The following is an 11,942-nucleotide window of genomic DNA, read 5'->3' as shown; positions in this document are numbered from 1 at the left end:
CCTTTCTTTTTAATCACTTTTTTCTGTCATTTTTGGGCCATCATTTTGCTTTTGACCTAGTCTCCCCACTAGAAGTTAATTTTTAATTTGTGAGTCATACATTGTTGGGATTGGAAAAGATTAAGGAGATCTTCTAAGGGCAACATCCCCATTTTCGAGTCAAGAACCCTGAGGATGAAAAAGTGAAAAAGAATTCAACTAAGAAGGAATATAAGGGGAGAAATCCTTAATATAAGGAGAAAGAGACTTCTGATTACTGAACCTTAAATTCTAATTCATTCCCATTATGAAAGAGTCCTGTGGAATCTGGAAATATCAGGAAGACCCAATTTCCAAAACTCTGTGGTCGAGCATATTTTGAATAACTGCCACAGTTTTCCTGACATTTCTGCCAGATGTCTTGTGCTGTCATCTCCTCCTCTTCTGTAGCCCTGATGTAAATCTTTGAGTGATGGGCTTTGGAGCTCAGATTAGATCATTTGGCTTGTATACCTTATAATTAAAACACATATTAACTTTTACTTATGTTTGATAATGAGACCCAGTTCACATGTGTGACATGATGATAAAGGGAAGAGAAGTTAGGAATACAATAGCAGGCCAGTTCAACCATCATTTCTGATCTCCTAGCTTGTAGGTAGGGCAGGCGGGGGTGGTCTGTGCCTCCTGAGGTATAAAAAATCTCAACAAATGTGGACAGTATCCTCAAGGCCAGAGCAGGCCCAACCATTCTTCCCAGAGCTTGCTGTGTGTGTTAAGGGTTCTCTTGAGAAACGGAACCAACAGATATATGAATAGATTTATTATGGAGGCTGGAAAGTCCCAAGATCTGCAGTCACCAAGCAGTCACCAAGCAGAAGACCCAAAAGAGCGGATGAGTAGTTCCAGTCTGAGTCCAAAGACCTAGGACCGGATGGTGTGAGTACTAGGCGGAAAGACAGCAGACTCAAGCCCCAGGAGCTGATATTTCTATTTGATTCTGAAGACAGGAAAAGACTAATTGCCTAGCTCAAAGAAGTCAGGCAGGAGGAAGTCCCTCTTACTTTTTCTTCTATTCAGCCCTTTAGTGGATTGGATGAAGCCCATCTAAAAAGGGAGAATCCATCTGCTTTATTTGATCTCTGATTCAAATGTTAATCTTACACAGACTTGTACAGACACACCAAGAATAATGTTTGGCCAGATGTCTAGGCACTCTAAAACCATCACACTGTGGCTACCCTCTGAGGGTTTCCAAGATGACTTTGGGAACACATGGACATATTTACCAGCTGTGTGACCTTGGGTAAGGTATTTAACTTCACTGTGCCTCAATTTCCTCATTGTAAAGGTGATAACAATTCCTCTCTCACTGGGTTGTTTTAAGGATTAAGTGAATTAATATTTGTAAAGTGCTTAGAACCCTGCATGGCAAATTATAAGTACAGCATGTGTTTAATACAACTTTAACATATTTCAATAGCTTTGTATTTATTTTGATGTGTAGTAGAAGGAAATACAACTGGCATGATTTCAAGGATATTTTTGCTTAGGATGAGGTGAAAAAAAAAACAGTAGCTTGATTTCAAGACAAATAGTAAGTAAATACTGGTATGGTAGACCTTGTGATAGGGGAAAATGAATGATTCTGTTTGGGAAATATTGTGGATGAGAAAAAAATAAGATAATATGTAGGTTAACCAATGAAACCCAACCCAGTTTTCTGGGGGAGTTCATGGGACACAGGACCTTCAGTGCTGAAACCAGGAGAATGCACCGCAAATCAGGATGTTTAGTGTACTCATATGTAATGTGGAATTGGATAACATTTCTGGACATTAGAGACTATTTGAAGCTCCATTTTCCTTTCCAACTAATGAACTCTTGAGCTGGGCTAGAAGTGGCAATTGGTTCACAAGTAGATGCTCATAAAATTTAGACAGAGCTACTGGCATTTGGATCATATGAGGACAATGAAGTTGGCTGGTACATATGAGAGGCAGTTTTGTTTGATAACACCAATAAAGTAATCAATAAGATAGAAGCAGCTCAACCAGTCAGCACCAAATGAGCAGTTTTTTTCTCTTCTCCTTTCTTCTTTCCCACAAAAATCCTGTGCTTTCCCCACAGGAGCGGGACCCTTTTCTGACTACTCCATCCGGAATCTGTACATCCCAAATTGCAATTCTGACACCCCAAATAAAGGCCTTTGTTCTTTTTTCAGTTTCCCCTCCTTTTCTCAGTTGACAGTAAGTTTGGTATTTATCCCAGAGTCACACATTGTTCCTGGCACAGGGGGTCTCCAAGGAGCTGGTAGTAGGTAGAACCTTGGTTCTGATCCTGCTTTGATATGTCTGTGACTTTATTTATTTATTTATTTATTATTTATTTTTTTAAAGAGTCATCCATTTATTTAAGAGAGAGAGAGAGTGCACGTGCTGGGGGAGGGGCAGAAGGAGAGAGAGAGAGAGAATCTCAAGCAGACTCCTTGCTGAGGGTGGAGCCCAATGCAGGGTTTGATCCCAGGACCCTGAGATCATGACCTGAGCTGAAATGGAGAGTCGGACGCATAACCAACTGAGCCACCCAGATATGTCTGTGACTTTAAACAAGGGTCTTCAGTTTCCCTCCATCTGTGTTTCTTGGTCTGCAAAAGAAGTGGTTGGAATAAATGATCTCCAAATCCCGTCCAGTGCTGGTTCTTAGATATGAAGCACACACTATATCTGTTGCGGCTAAAATCTCAATTCCACTGATGTTCCAGGTGAGAAAAGAACAATGAGAAAAGCATGTACTGTTAGTCTCTTCAGGGGCTCTCAAATCCAGCCTAAGGCAGAGGAGAAAAAGAACGGAATGGAGTTTCTCCCCTCTCCTGACTCCCAACCAACCACACCCCTGACACAAAGTGACCAGCCCACGCTTAGGATGCTTTAAAAAGACCTGAAAAATGTATGTGGTCTGGGAAATCAGCAGAAGACAGACTTCTCAATAGGTTTAAACATGCAAGATTTCCATAAGAAGGACTTGAACTGTTTGTTGGGGTGAGAGATGTCTTTATATAAAGCCATGAAATATAGGTGGCTTTAATTGTGGCTGTGTTTGGAAGCTGAAAAGGAATCTTTGGTGGTAAGTAGGACTGGGAAAAATAATTGACTTAATTGATTAAAGGCTCCTGTTTGGAGCCTTGTTTCTCTTCATCCAATGAACTTTCGGAGTTGACAATATTCCAAGTTCCAGGCAAGTTATGTGTTTTTTTTTTTTTTTAAGATTATTTATTTATTTATTTATTTAACAGAGTTAGAGAGAGCACAAGTAAGCAGAGCGGCAGCCAGAGGGAGAGGGAGAAGCAGGTTCACCGCTGAGCAGGGAGCCCGATGCAGGGCTCGATCCCAGGACCCCAGGATCATGACCTGAGCCGAAGGCAGACGCTTAACCAACTGAGCCACCCAGGCGCCCCTCCAGGCAAGTTATGTTACATAAGAATGTAATTCGCTGACCATCTGTTTTTGTAAGATTAAAATCATCTTACAGTCCTGGCTTGGAAAAGCTATTTCACACCAATCATTATTTATACATATTTTTTTTCCAGAATCAATTTAATGTAACAAATATCTACTGAGGGCAGTTATGAGCTCAGTTCTGTGAAGTCATGAAGAGGAATAAGAATCTCAGTTGCTAGGAGCCCCAGCTATAAAGGAAGTGTGACAGGAATCCAGTCATCGGCATTATGTTGATGTTGCCATTTGTGGAAACCCTGATGATTTTTACCTGGCACTGAGATTCACTTTATGTGAGATGGGGTGGGCAGACAGGCTCTGGGTATTGGGAAGTCTAAGAAGAGTTTCTGGGCTCCAAGAGCTTAGTTTTCAGGAGTCCTGTCGTTTTTTCATAATAAACTTCTTCTAAGGCTTGTAATGCCCAGACGCCTTCCAGGCAGCGTTCTCTCTAATTATAGCTCCCCTGAGTCACTGGAGGTTTCAGAACCAGAGTGTTGAGAGAGAGATAGACTATAAAAACAAGCTTATATCACTGGGGGTATAGCTCAGGGGTAGAGCATTTGACTGCAGATCAAGAGGTCCCTGGTTCAAATCCAGGTGCCCCCTGTACACTCAAATTTTGCTTCAGAAGGATATGGATTGATTTTGGCTCTATTATTTTCCGTAACTTATGGCTGAATAATAACTAATGTCCTTTGTGCATATGCCAGGCACCAGTCTGAATTCTTTGCATCAATTATCTCCTCCATTTCCCTCCCAGATTCTACAAGATACATACCATGCCATCAGTATCTTCATTTTACACGAGGAGACAGACAGACTTGGAGACACCCAGTAATTGGCTAATGGTCAAAAATCTACAAAGAGAAGGTTTAGGATTTGGACTCAGAGCACATGTCCTCAATGACTTCCTGATGCTACTTCTACTGTTCTAGTGGTAAAAGTTTTGTGATAAAATTCCGCTTAGTAATGCTCCCAAGGTGCCAGGACTGTCCGTCCACTTTTAGAATCTTTGGGCTGCAGGGTCAACCCAGCGACTTAGTGACCGTGCTCACACTGTGAAGTGCCCTGGGGAAAGTAAGTCTTCATTCATAAAACACTGCTAGGGGTGAGCATGAAAGGGCCCGAAGTTTAGGGAGCTGCACTCTTTTCCTGCTCTAAAGCTCGAGGAATTTCTATTGCCTTTCCACCCCCCATTCCTTTCCTGTAGCCCCGCACTCCCACCACAGGTGCCTTCACTCAGGACCCAGGTGTGGGCCAGAGGTCAGGCCTGAGTCTGAGTCTAACCCCTGCCCACAGCCCAGGCCATGCTGTGTCTTTAGAGGGGCTTGAACAACACACAGAATGCTGACTACGAGGCAGGACTGTGCCAAGTGGGAACCCCAAGGTGACTAGGGCACGGCCCTGGTCTCAGTGTGCTCTCCACCAGGAAGCAGGGCTGCAAAGTGCACCATCAGAGGGATGGGACTTGCAGGGAGCTGTGCCAATGTCAGGTATGCAGAGGAGGCAGTGATGCTGTCCCTCTAGGGGAGGGAAGGGTAAGGGAGGCTTCCTTGGGTTGCTGATGGCAACAAGTTTCAAAGACGAATAATATCTCCCAGGACAGAGCATGGAGTGGAGGAAGGGGTGTGGGGCGTGGCGGCTGAGTTGCAGCCGGACTAGGCTGCCTGGGCCAAGGCTGGGACCAGATGGATGCAGGTGGAGGCAGCTGGAGAACACAACAAGATTTGGGAGTGTCAGAAGATGAAGTTGAAGAGGCAGATAGAGATCCACATGAAAACAAGCCCGCCTATTGTGCTGAGACTTGGAGCTTCTGGGGGAGGCATTTAAAGGGCCGTGACCCAGATAGACTCCATTTTAAGCAGGGTGCTCTGGGAGCAGGAAGGGGGGCGGCTGTGAGCAGTGGAGGCTGGGAGGAGGCCATTTAGGGGGTGGTGACATTGCCAGTGTTGGGGGTGGGGATGGACCTAAGTGACGTCAGAGCTAAAATGAGCAATACCCAGAGATTAACTGGAGCTGGAGAAGAGAAGCTGAGAGAAGCCCACGGTTGTCAGTGTTCTGACCAAATGATGGAGTACACGGTGGTGTCACCAACCCAGATGGGGAGGCGGCTGATCATATGGTTAGGGAGGCAGGCCTGGCGCTGAGCCCCAAGCCTACACCGGAATCCCGGCCTCAGCACCTCCTGGCTGTGTGACCACTCTGTGCTTCAGTTTCCCTACGTGCAAAATCCATATGCTGATATTAATACCTATTTTATAGCATCTTTGTAATGATCCCCTGGGAAGTTATGGGTGGAACCTTTACTACAATGGCTGGCACATAGCAAATGTCCGGTAAATATGAGCTGTTATTATGACGACAAAGCAAAATGAGGAAGAGGTGCAGGTTTGGGCAGGCAGGTGGCACGTTTGTTTTGGGGCACACTGGGTATGAAATCTGAGGTTTTTGTAAGGCCTCAGAGGGGAGCGGCTGCGAACGGGCATCTGGGCCCCCCCCGAGAGCTGGTGAGCTGAGGCTTCAGCTGCTGTTGGCTCCTCGGCTTCGTGGAGGCGACAGGCCTCTTCAGGGAGGATTTGTTGCAACGGCAGAGATTCTCTCGACCTTTCTTCTCAGTCTCAGAGATACACAAGATTAAAAATCCTCAGACGGGAGCTGAAGGCAATAGGATTCAGAGGTATTAGAGGTGAACTTTGGACTTTGGAATACCTTGTTGTTGTTCGACTGTAAACCGGGACAGTTCATCCTGGATGGAGTCCCCTTTGAAAATCTGATGAAAACATACACACTATCCGATACGTGCACACACACGACATTTGCCTATCATTTCAGAGTCATACCTGAACCTCTGAAGTTTCTGGATACCCGGTTAAGGTGCCCTCCCCGTCCAATACTCGTCGGTGACCCAGTACTTAAACATTCATCGGTGTGAGGGTGCGGGGGAGAACATCTGTAGATGTGCCCAGAGATTCCTGGGCAGTTGGTAGTGTATTTTAAAAACTGGAAGATTATACTGAGAATTACACTGAGCTTTAGGTGCTGGGAAGAGGATGAACATACATGTTCTGGGAAAAGTAGGAGCTGGTGTGTGGCTGAAAGGGAATTGAGGATGAGTTTAAATCCAAGAAGAATCTCAGCTGTAAAAGGTATTTATGAAGTATGATGTAACTCATAGAAGGGAAATAAGTGTCTATGTGAAGCCTATTGCCATCAGGGGGTATAGCTCAGTGGTAGAGCATTTGACTGCAGATCAAGAGGTCCCTGGTTCAAATCCAGGTGCCCCCTCTGTGATCTTTTGCTCTTCTTGACAGCCTTTTTAAAACACTGGGTTTAGGGTGAGGCAAGCAAGGTGCCTAGGGGCTCAAAATTTAAGGCTGTGCTCACTCTCATGTAAGTCCCTTAGCTTGTTAATTCCCCACAGTAGAGCCTTGTGCATATGAATTCACCCCTCTTCCAACATATACACACATAAACACAGTCATCCACCCAGAGACATATATACACACACCCCACACACCAGATGTCCCCCAACCACATACACACACCTGGACCCACACAGCATCACACAGACTCACCAACAGACAAAACATACACGCACGCATACGTGGACTTTCTCACAGATACCTTTATTTTTCCTTTCTGTATGTTCAATCTTATTAACCAGACCCTTTCTAGCTTCCTTTCTCCAAACTTTTACCCATTTACTAGTTTGGATTTACAAAAGAGTTGTAAAGATAATATAGAGAGGTCCCGTATACCCTTTGCTCAGCTTCCCCTAATGTTAATATCTTGCATAACCACGGCACATTAATCAAAACTATGCAATAAACATTGATGCAACACTATTAACCAAACCTTAGACGACATTCAGATGTCACCAATTTTTCCACTAACATCTTTTTCTCTGTTCCAGGATTCAATTCAAGATACCATATTGCCTTGAGTTATAATGGCTCCTTAGTTTCCTTCAGTCTCTGACAGATGCTCAGTCTTTCCTTGTGTTGTTTTTTTGTTTGTTTTTATAATCTTAACACTTTTGAAAAGTCCTGGTCAGATATTTTGTAGAATGCCCCTCATTTTGAGTTTGTCTGGTGTTTTCTCATGATTAGACTGAGGTTATGGATTTTGGGGAAAAATATCACAAAGGTCATGTGCCCTTGTTGTCCTCTCTTAGTAGGGGTAGAAGAAAAGCGCTGCAAAAATTTAGGAGTCCGCTGCATTGTAAAAATTTAAAAGTACAATGGCTGAGGCTTATCAGGATATGCCTTCTAAAGTGAGATACCTCACAGAATGAAACACATCACTTGGTGGGTCTCTTTGGATTTTGGTGTCAGTGTATTTGGATGGGCTTCTTTGGTATATCTACTAGATAACAATAACCCAGAAGATTGTCAGTTTTTTTTTTTTTTTTTTTTTTTTTTTTTGTGGATCCTAGAAAAAGAAAAGGGTCTGCACTCAGTCGGGGCCAGGGGAAAAGCTGTTCCTCCACGTGGGTGTTATGACTTAGTATTGCAAGCGTAAGTGGCAGCTCCAGCTTGGTTAATTCATCTTTCCTTTGTTTCATAGTGCATTGAATTTACCTCTTGTTTATGCTAGTACGTGGTACAACATAACTGTTTATATGTCTATGTATTAGGCTAACCTTGGCAACAGTGTGGTGATAACTCTGAAATCTCAAGAGCTTAACACAAGGAAGATTTATATCTTATCCATGCAAGATCTGGAGCAGGTCTGGTGGTCCTTCACCCTCTTGTAGCTAGGTCATCAAGCAAAATGTGGCCTCCAGGGTCATCACTCCAGGGGTAGTGAGAGTTGGAGGAATCGCACGCCTGCTGCCTTAGCCCGGGCAAGACGCACCACACCTCAGCTCAGAGTTCATGGGACAGAACTAGTCACATGGCCCCCACTTCATTGCAATGGAGACTGGAAAAAGTTAAGAAAGCGTTTGGATGTTAGTGAGTATTAACTTTTACTGCCATAACTGATCTTGCCTACTCCAGTGTGGGCCCCTAGCTGGTAGCAATTCTTTTTGATTCTTATTGTTATCACCAGTGACTGGTAAGTACCTTGTCCATTGTCAGGGCTCAGAAAGTATTTGATGAATAATGACTATTGGCTAATTGAGTGAATGAGTAAATGAAGCAAGATACATAAACAAGGTATATTCTTAAATTATTTGGAAACTGATTTTAGTATAAGGCAAGAATTATACCTCTCACATTGAAAAAAATGACTTATTGATGCTTTCTAAGCAATCTCTTAAAAGATTCAAACTTTTGTTGAAGAAGACAACTTCATGCCCATCAAGTAAAACACAGAACACTAATTTTTTTGCAGCTTTGTTTTACTTTGAAAAAGAAATGGTTACTACTCTGCCTCCCTTTCTAAAATTGTCCACATGACATTTACCCATTATAAGGTCAAAATACCTTTATTGTATAAAACCTTAAGCATATATCAAAGAATGTAGGAGGGAATTAAATTTGGTTGGATCTTTACTACCATCTTTTGTTAACTATTGTCTGTTAAATGTGATGGTGTTTGTACACGTGGGTGCATGTTTTACGTAAGTATACGTAAACATAACAAAAATGTATCAGGCATATCTAAGCAACATCTCAGATCCTCTTGTCCGTTCCTGTTTCTGAGGCCCTTGGCCAGCTTTTCTCCCCTGGCTGCCACTGCAGTAGCTGAGGAGGTATGGACTCTATCAACGTCACTCAGGTCCACCCAGCAGTCCCTCTCCTGTCCCTGCTGGATGCCTCTCACCTCCTACTCTTGGCTTCCCTCTTGCTTTTGAGTTATAAGAGGCCATGAGACCCCCTTGGTACCCCCACATGCAGAATCTGGAGGTGTTCAGGAGTTAATGCATCATGGGGAAAACCTTTCACCACCAAGATACAGAGGCTGAGGGCTAAGTCTTCTCCTCGCTTCCTCAGCACAAACTGTCCTGTGATGCAGTAGTTCATACACCCTTTGGAGAGACAGCTTTACGAGCTCGAGCAATCAAGTGCACTTGTTAACAAGTGACAGCCAGCTTGGAAATGCCCCTTTGCACTAACTTACCCTTTCTCTGCCTCACTCTCTTTTACCCCTCTCCTCCCAGGGATCACACTTGGTGAAAAACTAGTGACACCCAAGCTTTTGCCTCGAGCTCTAGGCTCTGGGGTATCCAGAGACCACAGACAGTCAGGATACTCTTTCCAGTTCTCTCTCAGCCTTTACCACCACACAATAGAAAGGAATTGCGTCCAAGCTCTCATTAAACAAGGTATCATCCCTGCCAGGTTCCAACTGCCAGGATCTGCATCTCTTCCCCTGAGTTTTTTTGTTTTTTTGTTTTGTTCCCCCTGTTTTGGCAGCCAGAGTCTCTATCTATATCTGCCCCGGGGAGCAGCCTTCAAAGAACAACGGACAGAGGTTGCTGTTTAAATAACTCAGATTCCTTAACCCCTCCCCCATGGACGAACTTAGCCAAGATGCCATCCACCTTGGCTCCAGAGTTCCCAACAGTGTTAGGTGGGGCTGCCCACAGCGTTAACTTGTATGACAGAGCAAACCTCATTGGCTGCTTCCCTTTTCCTGTCTCACTTCCGCTCTCCTCCATCAGTGTTATCTTGTGGTCACCTCCCGCAGAAGCTCCTTGAATTTGGGTTCTGGACGCAGAGTCTGCTGCTATGGGAACCCAAGCCAAGACGTCAGCCTACAACATAATTTAAAAGATTGTTATAACCTGATCCTTTTCATTTAACAAAATAACCTGTACCTGATGTTCAATATTCTAAAACTTATCTGAAATAGAAGAGTTTAAATGCTGCATGGTATTTATCATATGGACTGTAGAAAGAATATGTTGGACATTTCTGCTTCCAACTTTCCTATCCAGCTGTAGGGAACCCAGCACCAAACAGAGCCAGATAGGCTTTGTCTCTGGGGGTCAGAGTTGCAAATAAATAAGCTATAGATCAGTCATTTGTGCACGTGATGGGAAAGGAATAGCCAACATAGAGATTTCCCCTGACTTCTATTTGATGTTTTTTGAAGGTTGCCCTGTAGCAGGGCTTCTTAGAGAAATATCAAAAGCATCTCGATTATGTTCTGCTTTAAAAGGAAATGAATTGCCTCCAAGCTTTCATTAAACAAGGTACCATCTTGTCTCATTTCTCTTTGAAAAATAATGACTGCAAAAGCTCATTATGTGGTACTTTGCTGCCTGATGGATTTTGTTTTACTGTGGGACAATTTGGGGTTCCTGCTTCCTAAGGGACAGACCTCTCTCACTGTTAGACAGTTAGGATGACTGCTAAAGTTTTATTCCAAACCCCTGAATGATTTGGGGCCAGTTAACCAAACTTTGTCAGTTCTGGGTTTTCGTTTGTACATTGGAGGTAATAAGAGTGTTCCCCTTACTAAGTTTGATGTCCGAATTGTATGCTGCCAATGAATCCACAGTGGCTGCTCAGTAAATGATAGCAATTACTTCACAGTGATTGCATTTTCAGTGGTGAGAGGAGTAGCACAGAGCAGAGGGTGGGGCTTAAGAAATTTTCCAGGGGACGTAGCAGTGGGACAAGCAGATATCTAATTAGATTCAGGGAACACGAATGGCTGTCTGCTCAAAGGTATCTCCTCTACATGCTCTTCCTGCTGCGTCAGAGTTGGACTCAAAACCCTGCAGAATTCCAGCCCTTCTGCCTGGCATAGCCTCTTCTCAAAGTACACCAGGAACATCAGCAACGCCTCGGGAACTAGTTAGAAGTGCAGATTGTCAGTTTCCTCCTGGGACATTAGAATAAGAATTTCTGGAGGTGGGGCTCGGTAATTTATGTTTTATTTATTTTTAAGATTTTATTTATTTGTCAGAGAGAGCGAGAGAGCACAAGCAGGGGGAGCAGCAGGCAGAGGGAGAAGCAGACTCCCATCTGAGCAGGGAGTCTGATGTTGGGCTCGATCCCAGGACCCTGGGATCATGACCTGAGCCGAAGGCAGACGCCTAACTGACTGAGCCACCCAAGGGCCCTGGTAATTTATGTTTTAGAATGCTACTCTTGTGCATCCAGGTTTAGAAAATCCCCAGTCTACTCTAAGCCTCTACCTTGGCTTGTCTAGCCCCTCCTCCCATGGCCAGCCCAGGGGGCTCTGCCAGATTCATGTTCCTCCTCTTCAAGCCTTCACCCTGAAATGTTACTGTGTGTTCGGTTGCAATTACACACGCCTTTCCAGCTCTGATTTTCATCTCTTGTCTTGTGCACTATACTAAGACCTTAGGTCTGCCATTGGGTGTGATTTCAATCCCTCCCTTTGTCCCTGTGTCTGGCAGCTCCAGACAACTCCTCCTGGTGCAGTTTAGTGTCCTCAGTCTCCCTGGAGTCTGATGAGGAAGCTGATATTTCTTTTTTTTTTTTTTCATCCAACAGGAAGCCATAACTTTATTAATGATAGAAACAGTACAAATTTCAAACCAAG

At 44.0% G+C, this 11,942-nt stretch overlaps 2 non-coding genes across 2 annotated transcripts; both read left to right on the top strand.

Annotated features, from left to right (window-relative positions):
- The first annotated feature begins 4,010 nt into the window (after positions 1-4,010).
- TRNAC-GCA lies at positions 4,011-4,082 on the top strand. The gene has a single exon. It is a non-coding gene; the product is annotated as a tRNA-Cys (tRNA).
- Positions 4,083-6,689: 2,607 nt separating this feature from the next.
- Positions 6,690-6,761, top strand: TRNAC-GCA. The gene has a single exon. It is a non-coding gene; the product is annotated as a tRNA-Cys (tRNA).
- The last annotated feature ends 5,181 nt before the right edge of the window (positions 6,762-11,942 follow it).

Source organism: Zalophus californianus, chromosome 1 (assembly GCF_009762305.2).
Source record: "Zalophus californianus isolate mZalCal1 chromosome 1, mZalCal1.pri.v2, whole genome shotgun sequence".
Lineage (NCBI taxonomy): Eukaryota > Metazoa > Chordata > Mammalia > Carnivora > Otariidae > Zalophus > Zalophus californianus.
The sequence above is the reverse complement of the archived record's forward strand: the minus strand, read 5'-3'. Positions and strand labels throughout refer to the sequence as shown.